Source organism: Moschus berezovskii, chromosome 21 (assembly GCF_049115385.1).
Source record: "Moschus berezovskii isolate FMDL1 chromosome 21, NW_MosBer_1.0, whole genome shotgun sequence".
NCBI lineage: Eukaryota > Metazoa > Chordata > Mammalia > Artiodactyla > Moschidae > Moschus > Moschus berezovskii.
In genome coordinates this window covers 39,994,781-40,020,200 of record NC_142480.1, presented here as the reverse complement: position 1 = coordinate 40,020,200, position 25,420 = coordinate 39,994,781, and the positions used below count along the sequence as shown (strand labels likewise).

At 40.8% G+C, this 25,420-nt stretch overlaps 1 non-coding gene across 1 annotated transcript; it reads left to right on the top strand.

The window, feature by feature from the left end:
• Positions 1–20,378: 20,378 nt before the first annotated feature.
• Positions 20,379–20,485, top strand: LOC129550852 (U6 spliceosomal RNA). Its single transcript, XR_008684971.2, has one exon. It is a non-coding gene; the product is annotated as a U6 spliceosomal RNA (small nuclear RNA).
• Positions 20,486–25,420: the final 4,935 nt, after the last annotated feature.

Genomic DNA, 25,420 nt, shown 5'->3' with positions numbered 1-25,420 from the left:
GTCATCAGTAGAGACAGGATGTTTGAAGCCAGGGGGTGAATGGAAATACTTAGCACAACAATTAGTTAGACAGTGACTAATAGCCCCCAGGTCTCAGGTGTCATCTGCAAGGTTTGTTTCCTGGGTCTGCCTGGAGCCTGCTCCTTGTTATCCTCACTGAGGCTACAGCTATCCGGAAGGTCACCAGAGGCAATGGTGGGAGGAAAAGAAGGACGACAATGAGATGCATCCACTGAGAATGACACCCGTCACTTCTCACATGTCACTGACCAGAGCAGCTTATAAGTTCACACGTTGCTTCTGGGGACCAGGGATGTGCTTCTGCTCAGAGCAGGGGAAGTACAGAGATTAGTGAGAGGGTCACTGCCCGCTGCAGGGCACTTCGGCTCACCAAAGATCTGGCTCAGTTTTCTTCCAATGCAAATACCCAGTGAAATGCTTCCCATGAGAAACAAAGTCACCTAAGCCTAAAGGTCAAGAATTCTGTGTGATTCCAGTCATCGCCTTGTAAGAACCAGAGGCAGCTTCTCTGAACCTGCAGACCCGTGAACTAGAGAGACAAGTTAGCTGACACCATACAGCTACATATGCACTACACACACATACACACACGCTCAACCACACAGACACATACATAGTCACATGACCACACACACAACACACTGCCTGACTCATAGAACCACACACACTCATAACTACTAACACAATCATACACCCTCTCTCTCACACACACAACATATCCACATACACTTGACTACAGAAAACATAAGAAACTACACATGCAACTACTAACACAGTCAAACACCCCTCACACACACAACATATCCACACATACACCCATACAACTACACCCACAACTGTGCATACACTCAGCCACATAATATATACACAAAATCACACAGCCCCCGCACACAAGCATGCACACATGTAGAACCACACATATACAACTACTAACACAAGCATACACTTGTCTTATATACACACAACATATCCACACATACTCAACCACACACAATCACACAGTGACACGCACCACACACACACACCACATACATAGCCCCCCACTGTCCCATACATACATAACCCCACACACAAACATGCACATGTATAGAACCACACACACAACCACGTACTCACAAACAAAACCACACACACACAACTATTAACACTGTAATATACCTCATGCATACAACATATCCACATGTGCAACCACACAGCTGCACACACAACTAGACGTACACACTAAACCATATACCCACACACAGTCACACAACCGTGCACTCCACATACAGCCCCCTGACAGTCCCACACATTCACAACCCCTATACACACAAACATGTACACACATAGACCCACAGACACAACCACATATACAGATATACATAACCACACAATTGCACACAGAACACACACATTCAACTTACTCTCAGTTCTTTGAAGCCCTCTCCTGCCCCACCACAGCTCCCACCACCCACTCCTTGTGTCCTTAGGATTGGATCAAAGGCATCTTTAGTGTGTGATATTGAGGGAAGCATAATCTGAGTAAGTCACAAAGCTCACAAGCCTTATAAGAGAAATAGAAGATTTTATTTCATTAAATTTTCAGTTTCTTTAGGTGAAAGTCATCATTAAAAATAAAAAGACAAGCAACCAATCTTGGGAAATTTAAAAATTGAATATCCTTGATACACAGAGTTCGTCAAATCAGCAAGAAAAATAAACAAGTTAATCAGAGAATATATAGAAGAGAGTCACAGAAGAAATCCAGATAGTCCATATACAAATGAAAAGTTCATCAATCCCATGTGTAATCAGGGAAATGCAAATTAAGAGAGTAAAAAGCCAAAACAAAACAAAGTCTGGGGTACCACATTTTGTTCACCAGGTTGGCAGATATTTAAAAGACTATATATATATATATATATATATATAAAGACACTCAGTCTTGGCATGGGTGCAGGGGCCAGACCCTCACGTGGTTAGTGAGTGGTGATACGGAACTGAGTTGTGATTTGTGATGGGTGCTTTATCTATCTAAATATCTGTCTATCTAAATGTGACATCTAGTTGCATTTTGACCCAGTAATCCCACTTCCAGGAATGTTTCCATCAGCTGTTTCTGCCTTTGCAGGCAAATATAGCCAGAGGAAGGCCCCCATTTCACGACAAAGCCCGTGACAGATTCAGTGAATCCCAGTACATTCTCACAATAGAAATCTGCTCAGACAGTGGGGGATGAATTATGTTTGGGCGTGGAACATGGGATATGCCATGGCATATGAGAAACAAGTCACCCAAGAACAACCAGTTGAGAGCCCCGGGTTCTGTAAGATAAGGGGTGGACAGGGTCATGCTGGGGTCCTTTTACCCGAGCATCCTGCAGCCACAGCATGGCCCCCAGCAGCCCAGAATCAGCAGTGCTGTCAGCTCCTGACACCCTCTTAACTGATTTCCTCTGCAGTCAGGACTGGACCTCAGCACAGGAGGAGTTTTGCTTTTTGCCCCACATAGTTGGTGATTTTATTTTTATACAATCGTGTGCAATTTAACTGATTAAAAGATAATAATAACCACAAGGAATGACAAAGAACAAGTTCTGAGAAGACTGTAATTCTCTGTAACAAAGTTCAGCTCTGGTGTCCTTGTGCTGCCTGGCTGGTGGCAGCTGGACCAGCTCTGGTCACTCTTCCCAGGCCACAGCTTCCTCCTTGCAGGCCGCCTTCAAGCCACACCTTGTCCTGTCGTTGCCTTCGGGGCCTCCACTCTATGCAGACTGTCACCCCATGCCATGCGGCTAGCATTTTCTAAGTTGAAAGTGCGTGCAGAAGCAGGTGTGCACACCTGTGGTGTTCAGCCAGGGAGCTCTTTGGGGGACAGCTTGTGGACATCTAGGCGAAGCTGCCCACTTTCCGAGAAAATCCTTCAGTAAGCCTTGGGGAAACAGCCACAGAGTACATACTTTTATGGGATCCAAGACTGCCCAGTTTTCTCAAAGTGGGGGTTATGTCGGCCTCAGAAATGTCAAAACTGTTTCAGGATCTCTGAAATAGAAGGGATTCAGGCTGTTTTTGGCGCCACCCTCTCCCTGCCCATCAGACTGTACCTCCACACCCTACTCCAGTTCATTTTGGGGGTTCTGGGTGAACCAATTTCTCCCCTCACTGTTGATCTCAGAGGGACTGCAGGGCCTTTTGCAGCTCCTGACATGTCTGGGCTTAATGCCCAGAACCCATGCAAGGGACCAGGAGGTTTTGCAACAGGCCAAGACCAGCCTCTGTGTTGGTGGAACTTTGCATCCTCTACTATTTACACACCAGATCCCACTCTTCTCAGTTATCTGTATTCACTCAGTCAGCTGGTCAACAGATATTTTTCTAAGCAGACTAGAAGTGAGCAATCAGATGACAGAGATGCAGGTCCTGACCTCAGGGAAGCTCAGGGTCCACACAGAGGCTGAAGGCCAGAATATTTGTCTTCAGCTCCGCACACCACAGCATGGGCGAGCTGTGTACAGCAGCTGTCACTGGGCTTTGTGGGTGGCTCTCTCGTGATTTCTCAACGGCCTCCATTAATTTAAGAGAGAATTTTAATTGTATGGGCAGAAAACGGAAACAAAGTAATGATCACATGGATAGAAAAATCATTAGATTGTTTTGTGTTGGATGAAGTAATTAATGTCTTTCACAAATGATGCTGGAGAAAATGAGTAAGGTTCTTTTAATCGATTTTCAACTTTTGTTCTTGAAAAAAGCTGTGAAAAGCTAATTAATGGTGGCAGAAGATTGTGAGGGAGGAGAGTATGAAAGGAATGCTGGTGGAGCCCAGAACCCCAGCGTGGAAGGAGAAGCCTGAGGCCGCTTACTTTACACAGGACAGAGTCAAAGCCCAAAGCCTCCAGGTTCTTAGAAAACACGCACGTGAAGCAATATCGCTTTTGGCTTTGTCAGATCTGAATGACGTTGCTCTAGCACTTTGTCCGCCTGTTTTAAAGCCGTGTCGTTTCGTTCCCTGATTGTCTCAAGAGAATACACAGGCACACATACATACATGTGAACATACACATACAGCACACACACTGGTTATATAGAAACAAATAGCAACTTTATTGGATATAGTGTTGATGGAACTAACTTACACAGCCTGATCTTCCTATCTGTAAGTGTCTTGTCCATAACTTCCAAAATTCTTTGTCTGTTTTAGAATGTTTAATTAATTTACCATTAATATTATTACCATTTACGTTTTCATTAAGCCTTTACAAGGAGGAGATATATTTATTAGTCTCTGGGTACAAAATGTTTTGGCTTCTAAGCTTAAAGCAAAAAGAACAAATGCGTCTGATTATTTCTCATCTGACACTGTTGGATTTCCTTTGCTTAGAGATGAACAATCCATTGACAGTTTTTCAAACTGATTTAAGAGTAAATAACAGCCCAAGGCCACCAGTTTTTCTTTCAATATAGAAAATATCCCATAGATTTTCCATGGTAGGGTACACTAGACATCCTAAAAACTGTTCTTCTAGATTGAAAAGCTGAATTAGATGTAAGAAACCTCCTTTGAAATATAGAACTCATTTCATTTCAATTTGATTTTTAAACTTCAGTCACTGTGTTTTAATGAATAGGCAAACAAACTTCACGTCCCCATGGAAATTACATTTCAGTGAGACCAGTAGAAAATAAATATAATATATATGTGTGCAGTCAAGGCTACAGAGAACAAATAAAGCAGAGAAAGAGAATTTGAAGTAGTTAGGACCCACAGAGGGAGTTGAACATTCAGGCAAGTAGGTCTTGGAAGGCTTCACCAAGAGCTGATTGTGGAGATCTGGAGGAGGAGAAGAAGGAAGAGCTGGGAGGCCTGGGCTCAGGATGTCCAGGAAGAGGGGTGATGGACAAGGCCTGTAGCTGGTGAGTGCTGGCATTTTCAGGCCAAAGGGGATGGGGGAGGGGTGAGAGACGGGGAGAAAGAGAGAGGATCAGAGGAGAGTGCCATGCCATTCAAAACATTGTGAGGTATGGTAGGACTTTGGCTTTCCCTTTGAGTAAGATGGAGCGTGGTTGGAAGGTCCTGAGCAGGGGACATGATCCAGCTTAGGTTTAACAGGATCCCCGTGGCTTCTGTGTTAAAACTACATATGTGTAGTTTGGGGCACGGAGATTGGGAAGGTATTTGAGTCCCATCAGAACGTGTGTTCCTTCTCTGCAGCACTTTCTGTTGGTTCTAATACTGGTATATTGCAAGTTTATTGACCCTTGCTCCTTCCATACATGTTCATTTCTGTGGAAGTCCTGCCTACTCTTACATCCTGTATCATTGCTAATGCATCTCAACAACACGATCCCTTTTTAGATCACAGAATAAAGTGTTAACACAGACTGCATTATTGAAATAATTAAGCAATTTTTTAAAAATTTGGTAAGTCAGAGTAGTTATCAGTAAACCTTTCTAAGCCTTTCTCTCTGGTTGAATCTTTGAGTTTCTGGGGAAAAAATGATTGATTCCATTTTCATAATTTTTTTTACGATTATATAACTTCCTTATAAGCCAGCATGAACCACAACAATGTGTTTGAGTGTCACTCCACCACTTAAACACGGGCAGTGTCTGTGTCTTAATCTACCCTCTTGTGTACAGTGTGCTACTAAGTTAGGAGGGAATAAATACAATTTTATTCAGTGAAAATAGTTATGCATTCTTCATGAAAAAGTCACTTTGGATTTTAGCAAAAGGGGGAAATGCTCAGATATAAAGCAGAGCAGTGGGTTTACTGGTTAGTTCCCTTTTTAATTTTCATTTATTTCTTCAGCTTGCTTTTTAGTTTAGTTTAGTTCAGTCGCTCAGTCGTGTCTGACTCTTTGTGACCCCATGAATCGCAGCACGCCAGGCCTCCCTGTCCATCACCAACTTCCAGGGTTCACCCAAACCCATGTCCATCGAGTCGGTGATGCCATCCAACCATCCCATCCTCTGTCGTCTCCTTCTCCTCCTGCCTTCAATCTTTCCCAACATCAGGGTCTTTTCAAATGAGTCAGTTCTTTGCATCAGATGGCCAAAGTATTAGAGTTTCAGCTTCAACATCAGTCCTTCCAATGAATACCCAGGACTGATCTCCGTTAGGATGGACTGGTTGGATCTCCTTGCAGTCCAAGGGACTCTCAAGAGTCTTCTCCAGCACCACAGTTCAAAAGCATCAGTTCTTTGGCACTCAGCTTTCTTTATAGTCCAACTCTCACATCCATACACAACCACTGGAAAAACCATAGCCTTGACTAGACAGATCTTTGTTGGCAAAATAATGTCTCTGCTTTTTAATATGCTGTCTAGGTTGGTCATAACTTTCCTTCCAAGGAGTAAGCGTCTTTTAATTTCATGGCTGCAATCACCATCTGCAGTGATTTTGGAGTCCAGAAAAATAAAGTCAACCCCTGTTTCCACTGTTTCCCCATCTATTTGCCATGAAGTGATGGGACTGAGTAATTATTACGTACCCTAAACTTTCCTAGGTCCTGGGTATTCAAATCAAGCAAGTTCCCAGGATTTAAACTCTGCAGAGAGAGCATGCACAGGATGGATGGACAGGTGGATGGATGGATGGATGTGTAGCAGTATTACAGATTCTGATAGTGCTGCAGAAGTAATTGGTCCAGCAGTAAAGTGATAGGCAGGGTAGTTTAGACAAGTGAGTCATAGTGGGCTTCTTAGCAGGGGTGAAATTTAAGCAGGCACTTGCAATAAAAGGAAGAGGAAAGGAAACACTGTGAAAACTCTTCTGACAAAATCAATCACAAGTGCAAAAAGGAGTGAAGAAATCCACTTGCTTGTGTGGGGATGGAGGGAAGGTTCAGCCTGAAATGCTGCCCTAGGGCAGCCTGCTGCCAGGTGCACCTGGAGAGGTGGGCGTGGCATCAAGTTGCAGGACCGAGAGAAACAAGGCTTAGAAGTTAGGGTTATATTTCAGTGCAGTGGGAAGCTATTGATGGGTTTCAAGCAGAAAAAGCCATGATATAATTTACATCTTTTCAAATTCTTTTTGGCTGTGTGGAGAAAGGATTGCAGGAAGGGGCAGATTGATTTGCTGATGTGACTAAAGCATTCAGACTGAGCGAAACAATCAATAGCCTACTAGCAAATGTCTAGCTACATGCCGGTAAAGCTGTTTTTCAAATTATGTGCAGACAGAAGTTGGATTGGAGAAGTCCTTCATGAACCTATTTATTAACTTTATGTAGGGTTTTTTTATGGTCCATAGATCCTTATTGCTTATCCTTTTATTGAAGTATAATACACCTCCAGAAAATTGCACATCAAAATGAGTTATAAAAATGCAAACATCCCTTTGTAATCACCTCTCAGACCAAAAAATAGAGCATTATCTGCAGCCATTCTGCCCCCTTGTGTTTTCTGCTCACCCTGCTTCCTTTTCCCTCTACTGGCGCTCTCTGTCATGACCTCTATCTTATAGATTATTTTTGCTTATTTTAAAATTTCATGTGATGAGGCAAATAGTACATCTGTTGTATGTACCACTGGGTCATTGGTTCATACTATGCTACTAATATGCCATTTGTCCATGTGTGAGTATACACCAATATAGCCATTCTATCTTTGGTTATCATTGAAGTGCCTTCTTGTTCTGAGCTCTGTGAGTAATGCTGCTGTGTAAATACTTACCCTATATTTTGGTATTCATGTATGCATTTTAGTTGGATATATGCCAAGTTCTGAAATTACTGATCATATTATGTATGTATGATCAGCTTTGGAAGATCCTGCTGTTACAAGACGGAGAAGGCACTGGCGACCCATTCCAGTACTCTTGCCTGTAAAATCCCATGGACGGAGGAGCCTGGTAGGCTACAGTCCATGGGGTTGCTAATAGTCAGACACAACTGAGCGACTTCACTTTCACTTTTCACTTTCATGCATTGGAGAAGGAAATGGCAACCCACTCCAGTATTCTTGCCTGGAGAATCCCAGAGACAGAGGAGCCTGGTCGGCTGCTGTCTATGGGGTCACACAGAATTGGACACGACACGACTGACGTGACTTAGCAGCAGCAGCAGCTGTTGCAAGAAAGGAAGATATCATGTCCTGGGGCCAGCAGGAGTCCTTATGACAGACCACCAAGAGAGTGTTCTTGGCTTCTTTCATGAAAGAATTTAAGAGTAAAGGGAAAGCAAGTTTATTTAGAGAGATGCACTCTCCATAGGCAGAATGTAGGCTGTCTCAGAAAGTGAGAGCAGCCCCAAGGCATGGGGGTTGTAAATTTTTATGGGTGAAGTAGTTTCATAAACTAACAAGTGGGAGGAATATTCTTGCTATTTTGGGGTAGAGTGGGGATTTTCCAGAAATTGAACCACTGCCCACTTTTTGGCCTTTCGTAGTCCTCTTCAGAGCTATTATGGTGTAAGGGGGAGTGATTTTTAGTATTACAATGAAGGTATAATGAGCTAAAGATCAGTGTCTGGACTCTTTTCAAAGCCACCTTGGTTTCAGCTGGTTCCAGCCAGTCTTCGTCACATCCCAACAGCTATGCCTGTCTTAATTATTTAGCGTTTGTATCCTGCCTCTTTTCTTCCTATCTCACTGTCAAGTAATTTTCCTCAGCCCCATAGGAGACCAGTTGCTTCATGTCTTCATCAACACTTGTTATTTTCTGTTTTACTAATTTTAGCCATCCACTGGATATCTACTTGCGATTTTTTAGAGATTTGTATTTTTTTATTTAATTTATTTATTTTTGGCTATTCTGGGTCTTCATTGCTACACAGGCTTTTCTCTAGTTGCGGTGAGCGGTGGATACCCTCTAGTTGCAGTGTGTGAGCTTCTCATTCTGGTGGCTTCTTTGTTGTGCAACACAAGCTCTAGAGCATGTGGGCTTAGTAACTGTGGCACACAGGCTCAGTAGTTGCAGTTCCCAGGCTCTAAGGCACAGGATTAATAGTTGTGGCATATGGGCTTAGTTGCTCTTAGCATGTGATATCTTTTTTTTTTTTTTAACAATTGTTTTACACACCACTTTTATTATCTATATTTTACATATTTTATATTTTACATATCAGTTTGTATTTTTCTCATATTCTTTAAATAAAATTTTAGTAACACTCTTCTCTTTTTATTGAAATAGAGTTGATTTACATTGTGTTAGTTTCACAGCAAAATGATTCAGTTATACATATTTTTCATATTACTTTCCCTTATAGGTTATTACAAGACATCGAGAATAGTTTCCTGTGCTATATGGTAGGTTGGTTATCTATTTTAAATATAGTAGGGAAATGTTCAGTGTTAAGAAACAGTATGCATTCTCTGAAAGCTTGACTTAATACAATGTCAATATGAACTCTTTCACTTGTGAGGTGACTCTGACAACTAAAAATCACAAATTTTAAGTATTTCTTCTTTATCTTCTTCCAAACCGTTCTAAGAACATCCAATTGCCCAATTGCCCTACTCTACCCTATTCCCATCAACTCTCACTCCCTACTACCTTCTATTAATCAAGAAAGAAAACGGACTGGGATGACTCACACATCTTTTTTTTTCTTCATCAACCTCTGATGGATGACATGCTAATTGGAAGTAAAATGACTAGAGGGCAGGAACATTCAGGAAGGATATAACTGGATATGTTAATTTGCAAATGCAAATAATTAGTATGTGAAAATTTAGAGTTATCTGGGTACAGTTAAGAACGCTAGAGCAAATGAAGAGATGTGAATTATACTCAACAGTAGACTTTTCATTTAAATCCTGGTATACTTCTCATGCCCACTGTGCTGTGCTGTACAGTGCTTAGCCGTGTCTGACTCTCTGCGACCCCATGGACTAGTCTGCCAGGCTCCTCTGTCCATGGGGATTCTCCAGGCAAGAATACTAGAGTGGGTTGCCATGCCCTTTTCCAGGGGATCTTCCCAACCCAAAGATTGAACCCAGGTCTTCCACATTGCAGGCAGATTGTTTATCATCTGAGCCACCAGGGAAGCCCATAAGTAACCTTATACGAAACATTTATAAGTTACATTAGGTAAGTAACCTTATTTTTAGCTTTTATTTTCCTACATATTCCGCCTTTGCCTTGTCTCTATTTTGTACATACATTACTGAATGGATTTCTGATCAGCCATTGTAAATTATTTTCGGAGCAAACATATACATGTAAACATTTTTGAAATTGCAGCTAAAGCAAACAAACAAAAAAGCCTCTGTATTTTTGATCCTTTTTGATACAGATTTCAAAACTTAAGTGTTAGAGACTCCAGAATGGTTAAGAACACCAAGGATTCAAAATATTTTAAGCAAATATTAAAAGCATGTTGTGCTTACTACTTCTTTTTTTTTTTTTTCAAATTTTATTTATTTATTTTTTTCAAGTTGAACAGACTAAATTTCTTTAAACAAACTTACTTATACTCCAGAGTCCTTTAAAAACTTAATAGCATTTATACATTGAAGGTATTTGATTTTCTTGTAACTAGCACTTCAAATGCAACAAGCATTTGAAGCAACAAGCATTTGACCCAACAAGTAAAACTTTCTACAGTTCATAACTTTTATAAATAAAATAAATTAAATGTACAGTGAATAAGTTCTCTGAAATATTTCAATATTTCTGCAGGTTTAGTAACATCGTAAAATACATTTCAACTAAAATTCACAAATCTAAAAACCAGTTAGGCATTTTTAGGCGTTTTAAGATGGAAATGAAGACCAATGTTACATCGTAATATGCCAATTACAAATAGTACTTCAAATAGCAAATACTAAAGTTTGTCCCAAACTTTAAAAACTATTCATGAACTCAACACTGAACTATTGATGGCTATGAGAATTGTTTCCTAGCCTTTTTGAAAATTTCAACCCATTTACGTTTAAGGTAATTATTGATAAGTACGATCCTGTAGCCATTTTCTTTATTGCTTTGGGTTCAAGTTTATACACTCTTTCTGTGTTTCCTGTCTATAGAAGATCCTTTAGCATTTGTTGGAGAGCTGGTTTGGTGATGCTGAATTCCCTCAGCTTCTGCTTGTCTGTAAAGCTTTTGATTTCTCCTTCATATTTGAATGAGATCCTTGCTGGGTATAGTAATCTGGGCTGTAGGGTATTTTCTTTCATCACTTTAAGTATGTCTTGCCACTCCCTTCTGGCCTGAAGAGTTTCTGTTGAAAGATCAGCTGTTATCCTTATGGGAATCCCCTTATGTGTTATTTGCTGCTTTTCCCTTGCTGCTTTTAATATTTGTTCTTTGTGTTTGATCTTTGTTAATTTGATTAATATGTGTCTTGGAGTATTTCGCCTTGGGTTTATCCTGTTGGGGACTCTCTGGGTTTCTTGGACTTGGGTGATTATTTCTTTCCCCATTTTAGGAAAGTTTTCAACTATTATCTCCTCAAGTATTCTCTCATGGTCTTTCTTTTTGTCTTCTTCTTCTGGGACTCCTATGATTCGAATGTTGGAGCGTTTAACATTGTCCCAGAGGTCTCTAATATTGTCCTCATTTCTTTTAATTCATTTTTCTTTTTTCCTCTCTGTTTCATTTATTTCTACAATTCTATCTTCTAGTTCATTTATCCTGTCTTCTGCCTCTGTTATTCTACTGTTTGTTCCCTCCAGAGTGTTTCTGATCTCATCTATTGCATTATTCACTGTATATTGACTCTTTTTTATTTCTTCTAAGTCCTTATTAAATCTTTCTTCCATCTTCTCAATCCTTTTCTCCAGGTTATTTATCTGTAACTCCATTTTGCTTTCAAGATTTTGAATCATTTTCACCATCAAAATTTGAAATTCTTTATCAGGTAAATTCCCTATATCTTCTTCTTTTGTTTGTGTTGGTGGGGAATTATCTTGTTCCTTTACTTGCTGGGTATTTCTCTGCCTCTTCATCTTGCTTATATTGCTTTGCTTGGGGTGGCCTTTCCCTCTTCTTGCAGTTTGTGGAGTTCTCTTTATTACGTAGTTTCTTCGCTGTGTGTGGGGTTGGACAGGTGACTTGTCCGGGTTCCCTGGTTAGGGAAGCATGTGTCGGTGTTCTGGTGGGTGGAGCTGGATTTCTTCTCTCTCCTTTAGAAGACAATGGGCTGCTTTTCTGGGAGCCTGATGTCCTCTGCCAGTATTCAGAAGTTGTTTTGTGGACTTTACTCCGCGTTCAAATGTTCTTTTGATGAATTTGTGGGGGAGAAAGTGGTCTTGCCATCTTATCCCTCCGCCATCTTGTTCCTTCCTCCCCAGAACACTGGATTCTTATATTCCACTTGGTCGTGGAGTATCTCTTCCCAGCTGCTCCAGCAAGGCGCAGCCGCTGTACCTTACCTTGGATGAGGGGTGTCTCCTCAAGGCCGCGCCTCCTGCTTTGAATGTAGATCAGCTCCTCTCGGCCCTCCGGTGCCCAAGCAGCCACCGCCTCCGGAACGTGGTACAGCTCCTCTCGGCCACTGCCCTAACCCTGGGCGCGGGGTAGCTCATCTCAGCCACGATTATGCACGTGGTCGGTTGTGCCGGAGCCGGGCGTCTCCCGCGTCTGCACCACCGGAGCCGGGCGTCTCCCGCGTCTGCGCCTGCGCCGCCGGAGCCGGGCGTCCAGCATGTGATATCTTCCCAGACCGGGGATCAAACCCGTGTCTCCTGCACTGGCAGGTGGATTCTTTACCACTAAGCCACCAGGGAAGCCCTCTAATTGTGATTTTAATTTATCTGATAACTAATGAGGTTGAGCAACATTTTATTGATTCTTGGCCATTTGTGTATCCTCTTGTAAAGTATTTGTTCAGATATCTATTTTTCTACTGCATTTAACTATTTCTTTTTCTGTACCCTTTCTGAATATCAGCCTTTTTTATATTATGGATTTCAATGATCTTTTCTCTCTGTGTAGTTTGCCTTTTTACCCTCTAAATAGTGTTTTCTAGTGAAAAGAAATTCTTAGTGTATCTGCTTAAAATAGTTGGTAGTTTGGCATCCTGTTTCAGAAACCTTTGCCTATCCAAGGTTTAAGAAGGTATTCCATTGTATCATTTTCTGGAAGATTTATTGTTTTACCCTTCACATACAGAAATACCATCCACGTGAACTGGGTTTTTTTGTATGCTGTGAGGTAGGGATCAAGATACATGTGCTCATGTGGCCATCCCATTGACTCAGCACATTTCCTGTAGAAATAGACTTCTCAAATACTATATTATGTAATTTCAGTCAAGTATGACCTCCTTTGTAAAGCTGCCTATAACAAGATGTCAGTATTTAAATTTAGACACAAGTGTGGAAATGTAGCTGATACTGTATCCCAAAGTGAGGTGGTGGGCCAAAGTCCACAAGTCAGGAAGGAAATGAGCTAGAGTCACTCCCCTGGTTTTTGGACTTCTCAGACTGATCAGGGATCTCAAGGAACAAATAAGATATGGAAGAAGGGGTTCTGTGATGAGAAATGTTTGCAAAGGCCATTAGAGGTCAGCTCCTCTGATGAATAAGGGAGAGGGGTGGTTCCCTCCCGCTTACCTGGGACCATTAGGCTGACGATCAGTGGGAACATTGGAAAACAAGGTGCCATCTTCTGGTTTGGAGCAGAGTGAACCAGGGTCTGGGCCTCACCTGGGCATCTGTGGGATGATAAAAGAGTTCAGCCCACCTTCCTAGAGGCTGTGTTAGTCCTATTGGGTCCTTACATTGGGGTCACTTGGGGGAGCAGAAGGGCACCAACAACAAAAAGCCAGAGATGTACATCAGTTCCTAAGAATGCTGAAGTAGCCACAGGCCACCATTATTAACAGCAGGCATGTGGCCACTTAGGTCAAGGAGACTACAAATAAGTGACCCCGTCTGCCTGCCAGTGCAGGAGATGTAAGATACACAGGTTTGATCTCTGGTTTAGGAAGATCCCTTGTAGTAGGAAATGGCAATCCACTCCAGTATTCTTGCTTGGAAAATTCCATGAACAGAGGACCCTGGTGGGTGACAGTCCATGGGGTTGCAGGGTCAGAAGTGACTCTGAGAAGCACATGAGCAAGGAACCAATAAAAATGCCTGAAGGGCAAGGGAGCCTTCAATATCTACTGGGTCTAGAATGTAGGATAACCTGTGGAGTATCCTTCTGCTTCCAATCAGCAAAAGATGCCAGGCCTGGTCCCTTCATAGCAGGTAGGAGCCACCACCATACCAGGAGGACAGAGGATGGTTTATTTGTGATGCAGGTTATGTTTGTAAATCAGGGGGCAGGCCAGATTCTCACCCAGTGGAAGGTACACCCCTTCTGAGTTCCCCCAAATATATACAATTAAAGAGGTCACATGGAGGCAAGATTGAAGTTGTATTTTTATTATATCCCCCAAGTCATCTTCACTCAGTTTCCTAGAGCATTTACCTGGGCAGGTAGCTATCTCGCAGCTCAGGACTGCCTGAGGCTGAGGTGCCTGACTGCAGGGACTGGCACAGCTCTCTGGGGCAAATCATCTGCAAACCCACAGGGGCCTTCAGTGCAGGAACTTATCTTATGCCCTGGGGTAGAGGTGTGTTTCTTTGCTGCACAGTTCAGTTCAGTTCAGTTGCTAAATCATGTCCAACCTTTTGCAACCCCATGGACTGCAGCACACAAGGATTCCATGTCCATCACCAGTTCCCGGAGCTTGCTCAGACTCATGTCCATCAAGTCAATGATGCCATCCAACCATCTCATCTTCTGTCATCTCCTTCTCCTCCTGTGTTCAATCTTTCCCAGCATCAGGATCTTTTCTAGTGAGTCAGTTCTTCACATCAGGTGGGCAAAGAATTGGAGTTTCAGCTTCAGCATCAGTCCTTCCAATTAATATTTAGGACTGATTTTCTTTAGCATTGACTGGTTTGGTCTCCTTGCAGTCCAAGGGACTCTCAAGAGTCTTCTCCAACACCACAGTTCAAAAGCATCAATTCTTTGGCGCTCAGTTTTCTTCTAGTCCAACTCTCACATCCATACATGATTCCTGGAAAAACCATAGCTTTGACTAGATGGACCTTTGTCAGCAAAGAAATGTCTCTGCTTTTTAACAGGCTGTCTAGGTTGGTTATAGCTTTTCTTCCTAGGAGCAAGCGTATTTTAATTTGCAGTCACCATCTGCAGTGGTTTTGGAGCCCCCCAAAATAAAGTCTGTCACTGTTTCCATTGTTTCTCCATCTATTTACCATGAAGTGATGGGACTGGATGCCATGATCTTAGTTTTTTTGGAGGTTGAGTTTTAAACCAGCTTTTTCACTCTCCTCTTTGACTTTCATCAAGAGACTCTTTAGTTCTTCTTTGCTTTCTGCCCTAAGGGTGGTGTCATCAGCGTACTGAGGTTATCCTCCCAGCAATCTTGATTCCAGCTTGTGCTTCATCCAGCCCAGCGTTTTGCATGATGTACTCTGCATATAAATTAAATAAGCAGGGTGACAATATAGTCTTGACACACTCCTTTCCCAATTTGGAACCAGTCCATTGTTCCATGTCTGGTTAAAACTGTTTCTTCTTTATCTGCATACAGATTTCTCAGGAGGCAGGTCAGGTGGTCTGGTATTCCCATCTCTTTAAGAATTTTCCACCATTTGTTGTAATCCACACAGTCAAAGGCTTTGGCATAATCAATAAAGCAGTAGATTTTTTCTGGAACTTCTTGTTTTTTCTATGATCCAATGGATGTTGGCAATTTGATCTCTGGTTCCTCTGCCTTTTCGAAATTCAGCTTGAACATCTGGAATTTCTCGGTTCATTTACTTTTAAAGCCTGGCTCGGAGGATTTTGAGCATTACCTTGCTAGCATATGAGATGAGTACAATTATGCAGTAGTTTGAACATTCTTTGGCTTTGCCTTTCTTTGGGATTGGAATGAAAACTGACCTTTTCTAGTCTTGTAGCCACTGCTGAGTTTTCCAAATTTGCTGGCATATTAAGCACAGCACTTTAATAGCATCACCCTTTAGGATTTGAAATAGTTCAACTGGAATTCCATCACCTCTGCTAGCTTTGTTCTCAGTGATGTTTCCTAAGGCTCACTTGGCTTCTCATTCTAGGATGTCTGGCTCTTTACTGCACAGTTTCTTGCATTTGTAGGTGTTCAAGGAATCTTTGCCAAAGTGGAGAGAAAAACACAGTAACCAGCTGCTGAAGGGGAAAGGAAAAAATCTACTTTCAGGCCACTGTCCTTTTATGCAGCTTCCCAGCCACTCACAGGAGAAGGAAATGGCAACTCACTCCAGTATTCTTGCCTGGAGAATTCCGTGGACAGAGGAGCCTGGTGTGCTGCTGTCCATGGGGTCGCACAGAGTCAGACATGACTGAAGGGACAGCAGCAGCAGCAGCCACTCACAACTTAACCATAGGGAAAGCGCTAAAGAATGCAAGTGGTGCATCTTAATTGGAGATGGCATGAACAAAATGCATTACATATCCTTTATTTATAGTTATCTCAATTTTGCATTATATTCTTGAAACCTGTGCAAACCTTGGGATAGGCTCTTAAACTTAAAGCTAGGGGCATTCTGCATGGTTGCTAGAAAGCAAAATATCTTACTCTAGTAGGCATTAAGGGGTAAAGCCTTTCTCATTCTTGAGTTTACTTTTTCCCATTTTTCAAAATTCTGTAGGTTTTACAGATATCATTGTGCAATTTAGAATTTATTCCCCCTGGAGAGTAAGGTGGCTTCAAGGTGATTTATAGCAAATAAGATTTGCAGAATTATGGAGAATGGTGATAAGAATTCAGGTGAAAGGAACAGTACGGAAATTCCTTAAAAAACTAAAAGTAGAGCTACCATATAATCCCACAATCCCAATTCTGGGCATGTATCCAGAAAAAACTCTAATTCAAAAAGAATACAAGCACCCTAGTGTTCATTACAGCACTATTTATAGTAACCAAGACATAGAAGCAATCTAAATGTCCATTGACAGATGAATGGATAAAAAAGACATGGTGTGTGTGTATGTGTGTGTGTGTGTGTATATATATATATATATATATATATAGTATATATATATATAGTGAATAATTGAATATTACTCAGCCATAAGGAAAGAACAGGACTTCCCTGGTGGTCCAGTGGTTGAGAATCCACCTGCCAGTACAGGCGACACAGGTTTGATCCCTGGTCTGGGAAGATCCCACATGCCACGGAGCAGCTAAGCCCGTGTTCCACAACTGCTGAGCCCACACACCAAGAGACCACGCTCCGCAGCAAGAGAAACCACCACATTGAGAAGCTCATGCACCACAAATAGACAGCAGCCCCCACTTGCCACAACTGGAAAAAGCCTGTGTGTAGCAGTGAAGACCCAGTGCAGCCAAAAATAAATAAATGAATAATAATAATAGACCAGTTTGGAAAATCAAGCTTTCATCAGCTCACAAACCAGTTAGCAAGAAATTGGTTCTATCTCTTTATCAATATTCTAAAGGGTTCCCTTTAACTCAGAATTTTATGGAGCAACCCAAAAGTCTTGTTGTGAAGAATGGAGCCACATTTTATAGAAAAGGAGGTTAAGTATGTGGGGTTATAATCTCAAGAACAAATTACTTTAAAATATAGTGAATTAATAAATAATTTGAAACCATATGATCATCTCAATAGATGCAGAAAAAGCCTTTGACAAAATTCAGCACCTATTTATGATTAAAACTCTTCAAAACATGGGCATAGAAAGAATCTACCTCAACACTGTAAGGTATATATGTATCATATATGATAAGCCTACAGCAAACATTATTCTCAGTGGTGAAAAACTGAAAGCATTCCCCCTAAGATCAGGAGCAAGACAAGGGTGTCCATTTTCACCACTATTATGCAACACAGTTCTGGAAGTCCTAGCTGTAGCAATCAGAGAAGAAAACCACTTCATAGAAAACCCTAAAGATAGTATCAAAAAATTACTATTCTCCATAGTGGCTATACCAATTTACATTCCCACCAACAATGTAGGATGGTTCTCTTTTCTCTACACCCTCTCTAGTATTGTTTATAGACCTTTTGATGATGGTCATTCAGACCAGTGTGAGCTGATGCTTCATTGTATTACATTGGTGTAAACATAAGTGTGGTTTCAGACTATGAATTTTGAATCATTGTAACTAGACCCAAAAATATATTTATTAATCAAAATAGGAACCATTGCAATCAACACGATCTTGCCAATGAGAAACAAGTTTGTTTACTGTAGCATTAAAATCCATGCCTCAGGATTCAGTGAACTCTTAGAAGGCATTTTCTGCCTCCTGCTGGTTGTGGAAGCATTTTCACAACAAAAAGTTGTTGAGATGCTTGAAGAAGTGGTAGTTGGTTGGTGAGAGGTCAGGTGAATATTGCGAATGAGGCAAAACTTCATAGCCCAATTCATTTGAGTTTTGAAGTGTTCATTGTGCAATATGTGATCAGGCATTGGTTGTGGAGGAGAATTGGGTCGTTTCTGTTGACCAATGCTGGCTGCAGGCATTGCAGTTTTCAGTGCATCTCATTGATTTGCTGAGCATACTTCTCAAATGTAATGGTTTCACGGGATTCAGAAAGCTATAGTGGATCAGACTGGCAACAGACCACCAAACTGTGACCATGACCTTTTTCAGTACAGGTTGGGCTTTCCTGGTGGCTCATATGGTAAAGCATCTGCCTGCAATGCGGGAGACCCGGGTGTGATCCCTGGGTCAGGAAGATCCTCTGGAGAAGGAAATGGCAACCTACTCCAATACTCTTGCCTGGAAAATTCCATGGATGGAGGAGCCTGGTGGGCTACAGTCCATGGGGTCACAAAGAGTTGGACACGACTGAGTGACTTCACTATTTTTTCACTGTTTTTGGCTTTGGGAAGTGCTCTGGAGCTTCTTCTCGGTCCAACTTTTGAGCTGGTCATTGCTGGTTGTCATATAAAGTTGACTTTACGTTGCATGTCGCAATCTGATCAAGAAGTGGTTCACTGTTGCACAGAATAAAAGAAGACAGAACTTCAAAACAATTTTTTTATTTTGGGGCAGCTCACAAGGTACCCATTTATAGAGCTTTTTCGCCTTTCCAATTTACTTCAAATGCTGAACAACCTTAGAATGGGTAACATTGAGTTCTTTGGAAACTTCTCAGGTAGTTATAAGAGGATCAGCTTCAGTGATGGTCTCAGTTGGTCTTTGTCAACTTCCAGTGGCCATCCACTGCACTCTTCATCTTCAAGGCTCTCGTTTCCTTTGCAAAAATCTTGAACCACCACAGCACTGGTATGTTCATCAGTAGTACTGGGCGAAATGTGTTGTTGATGTTGTAGGTTGTCTCTGCTGCTTTATTACCCATTTTGAACTCGAATAAGAAAATTGGTGGAATTTGCTTTTTGTCTAACATCATTTCGATAGTCTAAAATAAATACATGGGCTTCACTGGTAGCTCAGCTGGTAAAGAATCTGCCTGCAATGCAGGAAACCCCAGTTCGATTCCTAGGTCGGGAAGATGGGCTGGAGAAGGGATAGGCTACCCACTCCAGTATTCTTGAGCTTCCCTGGTGGCTCAGCTGGTAAAGAATCTGCCTGCAGTGCAGGAGACCTGGGTTCAGTCCCTGGGTTGGGGAGATACCCTGGAGAAGGAAATGGCTAACCCACTCCAGTATCTGGCCTGGAGAACTCCATAGACTGTATAGTCCATGCGGTCGTAAAGAGTCAGACACAACTGAGTGACTTTCACTTCACTCCTTCAAAATAAATATAAAATATTCAGCAAGCAATGTCATTAGCAAAAAATAAAAGAAAGAAAAATAAAGCAAGAAATGCTCATTAAAATGATGTATAGCATAACCACATTTAAGAATGTACTCGAATATCAAACAGTAAAAGTTCAACAAGACAAAACCACAGATACTATTACACTAACCTAATAGTTTTGTTTTTCTCTAATAATGAGCAATGTTGAGCATCTTTTCCTATGTTTTTTGGCCATCTGTATGTCTTTGGAGCCTTTATATATAGCCTCTTCTGGTCTTTTGTCATTGCTCCAATTGGAATGTTTTTCTCAATACTGTTGAATTATGCATGCATGTGTGCTCAATCGCTTAGTTGTGTCCTACTCTTTTCTACTCTGTGGACTGTAGCTCACCAGGCTTCTCTTTCCATGAAGTTTTCCAGTCAAGGATACTGGAATGGGTTGCCACCCTTCTCCAGGGCATCTTCCAGACCCAGAAATCGAACCTGCATCTCTTGCATTTGCAGATGGATTCTTTACCACTAATATCAACACTGGTGGGATAGACTGAGAGCTTGGGATTGGTAGATGCAAGCTATTACATTTAGAATGGATAAACAACAAAATCCTAATGTATAGCAAAGGGAACTATATTCAGTATCCTTTGATAAACCATAATAGAAAAGAATAAAAAATAATGTAAAAGAAAATTAAGTTGGCCAGCACTCACTTTAGCAGCACATTTACTAAAATCAGAGTGATTCAGAGAAAATTATCATGGGCCCTGTGCAAAGATGATGTACAAATTTGTCAAGCATTTTATATTTTTTGATGTTACTAATTTGTAAACTTAAAAAATAATGGCAAATTTGATTATCATTTTATTATTATTTATTTTATTTTAGTTATTTTAGTTTATTTTTTATTTGACTTATGGGATAAATTAAGAGTTTCGGATTGCTATATATACAGTCCAGTTCAGTTCAGTTCTGTTCCGTTGCTCAGTCGTGTCCGACTCTTTGCAACCCCATGAATCGCAGTACTCCAGGCCTCCCTGTCCATCCCCAACTCCCAGAGTTCATTCAAACTCACATCCATCGAGTCGGTGATGCCATCCAGCCATCTCATTCTCTATCGTCCCTTTCTCTTCCTGCCTCCAATCCCTCCCCGCATCAGAGTCTTTTCCAGTGAGTCAACTCTTCACATGAGGTGGCCAAAGTATTGGATCTTCAGCTTTAGCATCAGTCCTTCCAGTGAATACCCAGGACTGATCTCCTTTAGAATGGACTGGTTGGATCTCCTTGCAGTCCAAGGCTATATATAAAATAGATAGCTACCAAAGTATAGAATAGGGAACCACACTTGATATTTTGTAATAACCCATAGGGAAAAGAATCTGAAAAAGAATATAGATAGATAGATCTGAATGTTTTTGTTTTTATTGTTCAGTTGTTGTGTTCGACTCTGTATCCCCATGGACTACAGCACACCAGTCTTCCCTGTCTTTCACTATCTCCCAGAGTTTGCTCAAATTAATGTCCACTTAAGTCAATGATGCTATCTAACCATCTTGTCCTCTGCCACCCTCTTCTCCTTCTGCCTTCAATCTTTCCCAGCATCAGGGTCTTTTCCAATGAGTTCTGTCTTTGTATCACATGGCCAAAGGACTGGAGCTTCGGCTATAGCATCAGTCCTTCCAGTGAATATTCAGGGTTGATTTCCTTTAGGATTGATTCATTTGATCTCCTTGCAGTCCAAAGGACTCTCAAGAGTCTTTTCCAGAGTAACATGGAAACATACACTACCGTTTGTAAAATAGATAGCCAATGAGAATTTGCTGTATGAACCAGGGAACTCAAACCAGGGCTCTATAACAACCTAGAAGGGTGGGATGGGGAGGGAGGCGGGAGGGATGTTCAAGTGGGAGGAGACATGGGTATACCTATGGCTGATTCCTGTTGATGCTTGGTAGAAACCAACACAATACTGTAAAGCAATAATCCTTCAATTAAAAATAAATAAATTTTAAAAAAATTCTTCTCCGGTACCACAATTTGAAAGCATCGATTTTTTGGTGCTCAGCCTTCTTTATGGTCCAGCTCTCACATCTGTACATGACTACTGGAAAAACCATAGCTTTGATTATATATTTTGTTGTTGTTGTTCTACTCCATTTTGTTCTGGAACTGGAGATTCACCTTCTTAAATTATTTTATTCCATTCTTACAGGCTGAGTGTGCTGGAGGGGAGTTACATTGTTTCAGTCTGTACTTCGCGTTGTTCTGAGGCTGAGGACTTCACTCACTGAGGAATGCCTCGCACCAAATGTGGGGTCACATGTCTTCATCTGAAGTCTTATTTCATTTTCAGGCCAAGTCCTGTTTCATTTTCAGGCTTTCTCATGTTAAGCCCTATTTCCCCATGTTAATTAGATCAAAGAAGTAAACAAGGGATTTTATAGGGATAACTATACAGCCTTCATTTTTTATATTCATACTTTTGCTGTCACAAATATTGCTGGGGTTAGGGGTTGGAGAAAGCCTGTTGTATATAGTTTTTCTGTACTAGAAATATACTTTTGTAAGGTAAAATCTTGAAGTTGTCATTCAAGGGATGTGTACATTTTAACATTTCACCTATGCTGGCGCATCTTTTTATAGTTCACACTCCTGCCAGTAATGTGTGAGATGCACATCTTCACCATCGCTGGATGTTAGTTTTTTGTGTGTTGTTGTTTTTCAAATCTCATCAAATTAATTTAAAAAAAGTGTGTTACTTTGTATTTTCTTAATTGCTTATGAGGTGTGGTAGGTGGTGAATCCTTTCCATATTCTCATTAGCTGTCTGCAATCCCTCTTTTACAAGAATAGCTTTTGCCCTTTGTCCTTAATGACTGTTGTTCTTTTTTCCCTTCAGTTTTATTGAGATATAATTTACATACAGCACTATGTAAGTTTAAGGTGTGCAGCATAATGATTTGAGTTACATATATTGTGAAATGATTACCACAGTAAACTGAGTTAACATTCATCACCTCGTACAAATAAAAACTCACCTTCATGAGAACTCTTAGGATCTACTCTCAACAATGTTGAAATATATCATACATTATATCCTTAGTAATTATTTATCCTGTAAACCAGGTGTTTGTACCTTCTGACTACCTGTCTCCAGTTCCCCCACCCATCACCCCCAACTCTGGTACCCACAAATCTGATCTCTTTTTCTATGAATTTGGTTGCATTTTGTTTGTTTGTTTGTTTTTTAGACTCTACATATAAGTGAGATCATACAGTGTTTGTCTTTCTCTGTCTGGGTTACTTCACTTAGCATAATCCTCTCAAGGTCCTGAGGTCCTTCTGTGTTGTCCCAATTGGCGGAATTTCCTTATTTTTATGTCTTAATAAGATTCCGTGTATATATTGTGGTGATGTGTGTGTGCAAGCACTCGTGCATGTATACACAACTCACAGCTTCTTTGGGCACTTTGTTGTTTCCGTATCTCACATTTTCTTTGAGCACCAGTTACTATGAACATGGTGGTGCATTTATCTCTGCAGCATAATGTTTTCATTTCTTTGGGATATATTCCAAGAAATGGAATTTCTGGGTCATATAATAGTTCTGTTTTTTGTTTGTTGTTTTTTTTTGAAAAACGTCTATATTGCTTGCCATAGTGACTGCACCAATTTACAATTATGATCATTTTTATTTATCAACTTATAAGCTATTTGTACATTAAGAAGTCTTAACTTTTGGACTGAGTGTTGGAAATAATCTTGCCCACTCTTTTTACTTTGTGTGTATTGTGTTTGTGTTTTGCTGTAGGAATGCATACCAAAGGCAGGAAGTATGAGAAGTATAAATTTTTAATAACTTAAAATCTAACTGATGGAGACATATACTACGTGCGTAGATGGGGAAACTATATTGGAAGACATCAGTCCTTTTGATGTTAATATATAAGTGTAATATACAGTTTCAATCAGTACCTTAAGTTTTTGTTTTAGCTGAGCCCAAACCCATAAATATTGGCAAGAGATGGTTGGAAAAAAATAATATAAGGAGACTAGTGTCATATACTAAAAGTATTATATAACTATACTAGGTAAACAGTATAGCATTGGCACAGAGTGAAAAAAAAATCACCCAAAGAGGTGATTTTATAAACAGATTGAGGCATAGATGTATTTTCACTCAGTGGGAAAAGATGGCATATTTAATTAATATTTTGCCCTAATCAGTGATGTTGGAGAAAAACAGAATTGGATGGCAGCAATATGCTTTATAAAGGAATAAATTTCAGGTGAGTTTTACATTGGAGTGTTGAGTAAAAAGTCAAGTCACACAAGAATAAGAAGACCATCCAGGGAGGTCTTCTTAAGTCAGACAGAAATCTCAGAATGATAAAGAAAAGGATTTGCAGATTTGACTACATGATAAGACTTATCATATTTTCTTTTGGTCTTTTATATCTACACTTTTACATTCTTGCTGCTGCTAAGTCACTTCAGTAATGTCCAACTCTTTGCGACCTCATGGACTGTAACCCACCAGGCTCCTCTGTCCATGGGATTCTTCAGGCAACAGTACTGGAGTGGGTTGCCATTTCCTCCTCCAGGGTATCTTCCTGACCCAGAGATTGAACCCATGTCTCCTGCATTGCAGCCGGATTCTTTACCACTGAGCCATCAGGGAGGTGATGCCTTATATGAATTTCTCGTATTATTTTTTACTTCTTTGGTGTTTCCCCATGGCATATAAAACTTCAAAAATGCAATTTCAGTGTCTCTATATTCTGTTTTATGCATGTGCTCTCATTTAATTTAGAACGTAACAGTGTTTGAACAAAAGTCACAATTCCTTGAAGTTATGTTTCAAGAGTAGAAAATACATTCCATAATCTCTTGAATAGAAATTTGACACACAAGACACATGGTGGCCGGTGGCGGCAACTCTCAGGATGAGGCACTTAGGTGCCATATGCCAGATTAAACCTTGTGCTGTCACACTCCAGTGGGGAAACAATGCTTAATGAGTTTTTAGCATCATTTGGTATAAATTAGGAAGAAAATTAGTAAGCCTTCTTCCTATACCATGCTGCTGCTGCTGCTGCTAAGTCACTTCAGTCGTGTCCGACTCTGTGTGACCCCATAGACGGCAGCCCACCAGGCTCCCCCATCCCTGGGATTCTCCAGGCAAGAACACTGGAGTGGGTTGCCATTTCCTTCTCCAATGTGTGAAAGTGAAAAGTGAAAGTGAAGTCACTCAGTCGTGTCCGACCCTTAGCGACCCCACGGACTGCAGCCTACCAGGCTCCTCCATCCATGGGATTTTCTAGGCAAGAGTACTGGAGTGGCTTGCCATACCTATGGATAAATAGAAACCGAAGTACACTATCACAAGGACCTCTGATTACAGATATATAGTAATTAATGTGTGAAATCAACAATGTATTCAGGAGATTTTCCTCTTATAGTACCCAATGGATTTTTAGGAGTTTTAAGAGGAAGAATAAAAATTTGATTCTGTAAAATTATGACAGTGATGTCCAAGTAATGTCATCTTCTGGGACAGATGACCAGAGGAAAGAGGGCAGCTTGAATTGATGTTGCTACAGGCAAGTGGAAGTTCTTATTTCATTTACTCTCCGAATAGAGTTTTGAGGAAATGGTAATATAGCAGTTAAATAAAAACACGCAAAAACAACAAACAATAAACTGCATTTGGATCAGGAGATTTGGGTTCAAATCCCTAAACTGTC